Source organism: Grammomys surdaster, unplaced genomic scaffold (genome assembly GCF_004785775.1).
Source record: "Grammomys surdaster isolate TR1022 unplaced genomic scaffold, NIH_TR_1.0 125956, whole genome shotgun sequence".
Taxonomy (NCBI): domain Eukaryota; kingdom Metazoa; phylum Chordata; class Mammalia; order Rodentia; family Muridae; genus Grammomys; species Grammomys surdaster.
The window spans coordinates 1629109-1637569 of NW_021620775.1; positions in this window are offsets into that span (position 1 = coordinate 1629109).

Here is an 8461-nt window from a genome sequence, read left to right on the forward strand (position 1 = left end):
AGCACCACGTCCTGTGTGCAGATAGTAAATATTTACTGAGCAACTACTTTATCCGAACCCTGTGCAAAGTGCTGCTGTGCAAGGGCGACTCAGCTTTGGCCCTGAGCACTCTGAAACACCTGCTGGGGGCTTTCTAAAGTGTTGCTTCCCAGCCAGTCCTCCCTGACTAGATCTCACTGGAGCTGGCTTTCACAGGTGGCCAGGCCTAGAGGAACCAGATAGTGGGATATCGATGAGCTTCATGGAAACAGTAGGAGACAAAGTGAGGACAGCTACAAAGGGCCAGCTTGGCTGGACTGGCAGTCTTTCACTTTTCCAAGCTGTTTCTCCGTGAAGACAAGGGAACTGCATGGGAGAAACAGGGCATGTGTCCTGAGGGAGGTGGTATTCCCGAACAACAAGATTCCTGACACGTATGTAAAATAGTCTCCTCACAGCACTAGTGCATATCTGAGACCCTTCAAAATTTGAATGTCATGACAAAGCTCCCAGTGGCCCCAGCAAACCAGCTGCAATTGACTTCCCAGATGAAACTTTTGTGCTATCCATGACCCAGAAGGGAGGCTAAAACTGTAATAGGAACATTTCAGAAAGGGCATGCCAGGTAAATACTATTTACCCCGTCATGCAAGGGGGCTTGTGTGCTTAGTGATATAGCTAGACGCTAGGGCTTATGGTGAGCATAGAATGGACTAGCCACCTCAAAGGTCTTTCAGGGGCAGGGGAAGGGGAGTTTGGCATCTCAGGGCACTTCTATTTGAAACCTGGGACACCTGTTCTTGCTGGAGGCAGGCTTCCTCCCAAGGGCCTGCCTGGGCACAATAGCTTGCTCCTGACACTTTGTAGACACTGTGCTAACGAGGGAATACCAATCAGTCAATATTTAGCCACCTGAATTTTGAACAGATAACATTTCAGAGCCCGCTTTATGCTTGCCTGCACTGAATGAGGTCAAAGAAAGACTTCTCATTCATTGCTTCTTCCTTAACAGGGGTGACACTTTCTAGAAAGCAAACATTCACAGAGCAGTATCTGAACCCAGCCCTGATAACACCCCGAAGGTGGCGGAGAAGAAAGCCTTGCTTGGATTGCTTGTTTGCTGAGCAAGAAGCTAAGAGAACCTTCTCTGGGGACTGGAAGGGGGAGGGGAGCTCTTTGGCATGTGAGTGCCTTGGGAATGGCTCCAGAGTCAGAAATGGTGCCCAGAGACACCCAGCGCTGAGGGCCCTGGAGACAGAATAGCCGATGGTTAATTAATGTTCGCCAGCAAGTCGGACAGACAGCTCCAGCTGCCCCCAAGCTGGTCTATTAGCAGCGTTAGGCTCTTCTTGTAGGCCAGGACACAGTGAGGAGCTGTCAGGAAGTGTTTTTGAGAAATTAAAGTGACATCTCTAAGTGGGTACACACACCAGGAGCAGGCCAGCCTGCCTCGTTCCACTCCTCCTCCAGCTCTGAGGGAGTAATGCATGACAGTGTGCCTGTGTTTCTGCAGGAACTTGATTAAAGCTGGCTGCCAGACAGAGTTAGCCTGCATGTGTGGCCATTTCAAGCCAGGCAGAAGCAGCCCCCAGGCCCTCATGGGTACACTGCACTATGGAATCTGACCCTTAGACCCTCTGGATCCTGGAAGAAAAGAGGCGATACCACTGGGGAGCTTTTATCTCCTCTTCCTTGAAGGGGCTCTACTCAACTCCCCCAGTCTCTCCTGCCTGCCTGCCCACCTAAGTGCTACCCCCCTTTTTTGAGCCAACTACCCTCCTGATCTCTTCACTTTTTCACCTTCCCCAGGCATCTGTTATTACGTCTAGTCCAGCCATAGCTGTGTGTGAAGTGACACTGTTTTCATCAGACACTGGTGTGGCCCACTGCAAGGGCCCAACACTCCACCCCTCCCCTCCATCCTCCCCACTTCTCTTCTCCCAGGAGGCTTCACTGGAAGCCACAGGAAGGGGTGTGGCTGCTGTGGTTGCCCAGCTGAAAGCTGGATTGGGGGAAATCAGGAAGTCCAGGCTCCCTTCCAAAGCAAATCAGAAAGATCCGCAGCAGCCAGGGCATTAGATAAACAAGAGTCCCCAAACGGGAGGACAGCAAAGGAGGTTTCATTTCTGTGAAAAGTTCAAACTTTGGTTCTGAAGTACAATCCTACCAATGAGGACAGAGCCTTTTTATTAGTTATCATGTATGGGAAGAACCAAAGATGGAGATCGAGAAGTGAAAAAGTAAAGCCTCCCTCCTCCTCCCTGATCCCGAAGTCCCACTTACCGGAGGTAAAATGTGAACAGTGTCTGGGGCCAGTTAGGGCTCAAACAGTGAAGCTGCACATGTTTGGGATGGTACATGTGTGTGTGCGTGCATGTGTGCATGCATGCATGTGTGTGTGTGCACACACGTACACGTGTGAGGGTAAGCCTGAGCCATGTCTACTAACACAGACTCACCTGTTAACCACCTGGGCTCCTATTCTGGCTGCCTTCCTTCCGAATGCTAAGTCCAGCAGCTTACTCAGTTTTTGTTTCCAAAACTGTATCATTTGTGCATTATGAATAATAATGGAAACTGCCTATCTCTCTGTGCAGATGTTTTCCAGTTCATGAAACATCTGTAAATTCACAAAGGGCTAGTGTTCTGTGTGCGCATGCCTATCAGCCCACCTCCTTCCAGAAGTAAAGATGTCTGCTGTAAGCCTCCACCGTATGAACCACTACGTAGTCTGTGATGCACACTGCACCCTTGGGGGGCATATTATCCCCTAAAGGGATACACGGTGTGGAGACCTGTCTAAGGGCCTAGAAGTGGTAAGCAGCAGTGCTGGATAGAAATGCCACCTGAAATACTTCTCTGTGCTCCAGGAGATCGGATCAGCAGGGATCTCTGAGCCCTTGGCAGCTGGGCAGAGGAGGCTCCCAGAGACCCTAATGCCTTCCCTTCCTCCTTATGATTTTGAGTTGGCCACAGGGACAGCAAGCTGCCCTCTTGCCCAGGTTTCACTACAGGTGCATGTATGCATAGTGAAAAGGCTGTTTCCTTCCCCTCCCCCTTGAGACGCCAAGGTTTCAATCCATTCGTTTGACGATCGTACTTTAAATGCCGTGTCATCACTTTTCAGGGAGACGAAGATGATGCCGTACACAGTGTAGAAAATACAGATAAGCAGAAAATAAAACCTAACAGCAGGTAGAAATGTTCTCAGAGTTTCCCCAAGTAGAGTAAGCACTAACAAAACCTTGAGCTGGGGACTTCCCTCAGGCCCTAGCTTTGGACAACAGCTTTAGGTCACCAGGCATAGGACAATGAAATTCAGGGGCCGTTGCTTTCGTGATGTTTAACCTGCATGTGACTTGTGTTAATAGACAACAGCGGGACTTCATAGTTTTAAAGACTGATGCTTCATTTAAAAATCAAGTTGAAACACCCTATCCTTTGGATAGAATCCAATGACGTTCTCAGAAACATTGGCTTGGTCCCTGAGTCTGAAAATGTCTCTGCCTCCCTTCTCTTTAATGTTATTATCAGTGGATTCTGCTATCAAGAAGATAAGCTTGCTCTAGGATTTCAGCAGCTGCCATTGTGCGTCACAGAAGCCACTGGGCGGTAGAAAGACCCGGGCAGATAGGCTGCAGCTGCACTGCCAGGCATGGAATGTCAGAGTGGCCATGTGTGCTTGGGCAGTGGGAGTGGCCAGGAGACATTGGGATCTATAAGGGGAAAAAGAATTCGAGGAGGGCTGAGGACTCAGCCCTGCAGGGCCTCCGGTATTTTGCAGCCTGTTCAGTAGCAAAAAAACAAAAAACAAAAACCGATGGCAGAGGAAGAGGTTTGGCAAGCAGATAGGTGCAGCTGGGCACTGAGCTGAGGTCTCAGTGGTGTGGATGGTGAGGGCGGAAGTCGACAGAAGCCACAGATGTGTCGGAGGAAGGGATCTGAGTCAGCAGGTACAGGAGTGGTGTGCTGTTCCAGGGTCTGGGGAATTTGTTTTGTGGATCCTAAAGTAGTGCTGATTTATTCTTTCTGGGGCTTTGTCCCTACCTTGCCCTGTGTGAGGGCCAGCACCGGTGAGATACAGACAGAAGGGCACAGCCTCACAGCACTCACTGACAAGTGCTGGCCTTTGAGTAGCTTGTCGAGTAACCTTGAGAGATGGGGAGGTGGGACGTCTCATGTTTTTGTTGCCCCTCCTTTAAGGATTCTCTGGAAAGTCTTCATGTTTCTCAAGAAGTGTTGGTCTCCAGCCAAGACATCCATACACACACACACACACACACACACACACACACACACACAGAGACAGAGACAGAGACAGAAAGACACAGAGAGACAGAGAGACAGAGAGACAGAGAGACACAGACAGACAGACAGACAGACAGACAGACAGACAGACAGAGATAGACAGACAGAAAGGCTACTGGTTTACTGTTGCTTCCCAAGAGTTTAAGTACGGGACTGTGGGGTATCAGAAGATACTTCTTGGGAGACAAGGACAGTGAAGGAGGAATGAGAACACAGGACAAGGAAGTGGATAAGCAAGCTCTGATTTTCATTTTCAAAAGATTTTCTTCTTTCCAACTAGAGGACCAAGAAAATGGGGAGGCCAGTGTGTGCTTTGCTACTAATTATTTGGGGATTTCTTGGATGGATCTTAGCCACCTGGGTTCTGTTGAGTTGAGGAAAGTTCTCAGCACCCTAGCAATCCCAGGGTCCCCAAATTTGTCACAAGGAGAGGGCTGGTCTGGCTTTTATTTCCCTATATGGTGTCCCTTACCCTCTGCCACTTAGGAAGGGAGCCAGAAAGTCCTGGAAACAGCTGACCCTGTACTATGTGGTGGCCTCAGAGCATCTGGCCTCTGGGTGTGAACTGCTCGACCTTCTGGGACTGGGAGGTGGTGAAGGATCTCCACAGGGCCAGACCTGCTGAGGGAGGGGACAGCCAGAGACACAGCAGTGCCTTCGTCTTGGCATCTGTGGCTGGAACAGTCTAGACCCTCTCTGTTCTGGCGGTTAGAGGGTGAGGTGGTAACGGAGGGGGAGAAGCAACGGTATTTAACTTAGTAGGCAAGAGAGGACAAGACAAGAGAAAGAACCAAGGACCAGGCAACCTGTCTTGTCTCTGCTTACATCTGAGATCTCTAAACTCACATTTATTCCCAGAACATTTCAAAGACACAGATGTGTGGGAGATGTGTGGGTTCTCCTGTGACCAGGCACCAGTCACATGGCAGGGCCCAGGTTTTCAGATGAGCCACACTCACGAGTTTAGGACTCTTAAGACTCATATCAACACCCTGTTAGTCTTCCTGACTACTAGTCTATCCAGTCTCAGCAAGCAGAGGGGAGGCAGCTGAGCCTAGCGGTGCATGGCTGTGAGGACCTCTGTTGCTGTAGTTGATAAACCTGCTCTAATCTCCCCTCTGGTGGCAGGCGATTCCTCGCTCTCTACCACTATGCTTTGGATTCTCGAATGAAAGGCACAGGCTCACAGCCTTATGTTTAACATGCCTCAACTTATAATAAGTTTACTTTCATGGCTTGCTCAGCCTGCTTTCTTATAGAACCCAGGATGGCCAGCCCAGGGATGGCCCCACCCACAATGGGATGAGTCCTCCCCCATCAATCAGTAATGGGGCCTGGGGAGTGCCCCATTGACTTGCCTACGGGTCAACCTGACAGATGCATTTTTCTCAATTGAAGTTCTTATTCCCAGATAAGTCTAGCTAGTGTCAAGCTAACAAAGAAGAAAGAAAAACAAAACAAACAAACAAACAAAAAAACAAAAACCAAACCAAATCAAACAAAAACAACCAGGACAGCTCTTAGGAATGAATAAAATGAATACAGTTACAATTTGCTTTGTCTCTGGTTCGCATTTACTGTGTTCACAGACCAAACACTTTCCGAATTCTCCTGTGCATTTCCTGCTCTTCTGTCGCTCCCCTATTACACGGCGTAGACCTCGTCTTCACCAAGGGTCCAATGTTTGCCAGGGTGGTCTCATATGCAAACAACGAATATATTTAGTAGCATCCAGTGGCCACCGTGTGTCATGGACGAGTTGGTCTTAATAAGCTAGTTAACAACTTAGGACCTCCGTTTCCTTCTGTAAACTAGCAACAGCTCAAGTGCCTGTGTGTTAGGGATGTAAAGGTGACACTGTGCTGCCGACCTCCCTGTTACGTACCTGCAGAGTCTAGCAGAAGTTCAATTTTGGGAATGATTAAGGCAATGGCTCCATGCTGTGCTGAGAACCCTAGCAGCTCCATGCTGGGTTGAACATCCTAGCAGCCTTGCTTTGTTGAGGAAAAACAGACTGCACCCTGCTTGTAGGTACCTCCTATTGTGCAGACCAGTGGCTTTCCGGCTGTGCCTTGTCCTGAGCAATTCCATTTCAGAAAGCCGTAGCTCACACTCTTTGGAGCGAAAGTGCTGGGGCAGAGTCACTTGGTAATTTTCCTGGGCAGGTAGATGACCACCAGATGTCCGACACACAGAACTTACTGTAATGAACCCCCATCTATCTGGGACAGACTGTAAGGTACAGACTGATGCAGAATTTATTTAAGCAAATTAAAATGACTACCTATCAATTCATTAAATTAAACCAGGAATACATGGGTACATGACTACATGTAAACCACATCCAACAGCCCAGGCCTGTGAGCTTGGCAAAGCCTGAGAGGGGTGCAGGATGCAGCTGCCTCAGCAGGACCGTGTAATGAAGGGGCAGCTAAGCCGGGGCAGGACAGCACCTGCTGACCGCCAGCAGGCAAGAGAATCCCCTCGGGCTTCAGTGAAGCCTGACTGTTTGCCTCACAGCCATTCGGAGGAGGTAACTGCCTTGAGCCAGCCCTGCCTCTGCAGCTCAGCTCTTAGGAGCGCTGTGACTATTTTGTTGACATCATTTTTAACCATCAGCAGGGACCGACTCTCTTTGTATCTACCAGCTCTCTGTTTGTCCCTTCACTTAGCCCCGCCCCCTTAGACAGCACGAAGCCACCGTAACCCCTCTTATAGTATGTCATCTATTATTATTTTGTGAAATGTATGTATGTGGCCTGAGGATTATTAATACTGCTAACTGAGATTGAGATAGAATAAAAGAATTCATGTTTACCGATGGTCGTGAAGACCAAGCAAAAATCAAGGAAACCCGGTGGCTTAAAGCTCAGAAAATCATTGCAGCTTATAAATGTGTTGCTACTCAATGCATTTTGCCACAGTACAAAGACAGGCGTGTCTACCTATGTGGCTTGCTCAGCTCACTCACAGCTTAGCCATGCTTAACAGAAAACTAAGGGCTGCAGAGATGGCTCCGTGACTAAGAGCACCGCCTGCTCTTCCAGAGGACCTGGCTTCTACTCTCACGTGGGGGCTCACAGCTGTCCGTCACTCCAGTTCCTCTTGAAATCCATCTCCCTCTTCTGGCTTCTGAGGATGCTGCACACATACAGTATACAATCATACATGCAGACAAAACACCTGTACACATAAAATAAATATATATGAATCTTTAAAGGCTAATTTAAAAAGAAAGCTAGTGAGGCTGTGGGAAGAGCTCAAAAGGGACAGTTTCTGCATCTGCAGAAGTTGGACCCTCACGGGGCTCCACAGTGAGATCGCAGATGTGAATATAAGAGGTGACGAAAGCAGAGATGGAGGTTCGTGTGCCTAGCTCTGCCCGCAGACCCAGCGGGAGAGGAAGGGAGGCCCACAGTTACAGTCCATGCACACGTCAGGATGGTGTGGGGAGGCTGCTTCTGTTATCTCTGCTGATTTATCATGGGTGCCAGCCAGGCCAGGCTCTCTTGAGGGAGAGTGGATCCCACTCTAAGGTTTTGCCTAGCGTAGACTTCCTCCAGCCATGTTCTCTCTTTCTGATACTCCACCTCACCTGCTGCCTTGCTCCAGGCTCCCTTCCTCACACCCCAGCTTCTCCTCATTCTCTCCTGCTTTCCCTTCACCTTCTTTGTTAGCTGACCTCAGCGTGGCGATACAGGAAACAAAGCCTGGCCTGGGTGATGAGAAACCCCTGTCTGCTTCTATGGGCTTCTTCTTTCCTAGCCAATGGTTTATCTCCCTCCACCAACACTATGGCCACTCACTGTCTGCCTGGCACTTTGGCTGCTGTTGGGGACAGAAGTGGCACCATGGTCACCCTTGGCTCTTACTCATACATGATCACAGACTAAGAGCTCTGTGACCTTCGATAGGTCCCCTGGTTAGATCTGAGTGCTTCTTCCCACACCCGTCTGTGGCAGCTAGGCGCTCTCCACACTGGGATGGCTTGGGTCAAGCTGGCAGCCGAGGTCTGAATGTCAGAGTGGAGACAGTGCTGGCTCAAGGCTCGTCAGACCCTTGCCGCTCCTCCCGTATAACTATAAAACACCACTTCCTCAGCTCCGACTTATTCATTTTCTATTTTTATAGCCATTCCAAAAGCAAACCCTAGACATTTGCATAATAGACATGC